Source organism: Chaetura pelagica, unplaced genomic scaffold (assembly GCF_000747805.2).
Source record: "Chaetura pelagica isolate M959 unplaced genomic scaffold, ChaPel_1.0 scaffold1325, whole genome shotgun sequence".
Taxonomy (NCBI): Eukaryota; Metazoa; Chordata; class Aves; order Apodiformes; family Apodidae; genus Chaetura; species Chaetura pelagica.
This window is the reverse complement of record NW_009953384.1, coordinates 15,288-16,064: the sequence shown is the minus strand read 5'-3', so window position 1 is coordinate 16,064 and position 777 is coordinate 15,288.

The following is a 777-nucleotide window of genomic DNA, read 5'->3' as shown; positions in this document are numbered from 1 at the left end:
CTGGGGCGTATGGCCCCAGGGCCACCCTAAGTTTCCCCAGGTCCACCCAGAGGACTGGGGCTCATGTCCCCAGGGCCACCCAGGGGACTGGGGCTCATGTCCCCAGGGCCACCCAGGGGACTGGGGCTCATGTCCCCAGGGCCATCCTAAGCGTCCCCAGGGCCACCCAGGAGCTGGGACCGGCTCCCGCAGGCACCACAACCGGGTTTAACTCCCTAATCCCAGGCGAGACAGGGGCCGGTGACTGTCCCCGGGGGGATGGGGACAGGGACAGGGGGGTGGAGCTGATGGCAGTGACACCAGGTCCGGGCACCCGTCCCGGGTGGAGAGAGGAGGGTGACACCGGGGTGGGGGGACAGAGTCTGGCTGGGAAGGAGACGAGACCTCATGTGGGTCCCAGGGGGGACATGGAAGGTGTGGGCACTGGGATGTAATGGGATGCACTGGGAGGCACTGGGAGCAGTGGGTTGGGTTCCAGGTCGTGGGTGGGGATCTGGGTAGGGGTCTGGGTGAGGGACTGGGTGAGGGTACATGTCCCAGGTGGGGGTCTGGGTGGGAGTTTGGGTCCCGGATGGGGTTTTATGGTGGGTTCTGGGTCCTGGTGGGGGTCTGGGTGGGGGTCTGGGTCCCAGCTCATGTCCAGGTCTCCACGGCAGGTTTGGGGTTCAGCTGTGCAGGAAGGAGCCCCAGGGTCACTCACAGCCGCGGTGGGCCCGGCGCCCCCAGCCCCCCTCGACGCTGACGGTGGCTCCCTCCTCCCGCACGAGGGCGAGCGGC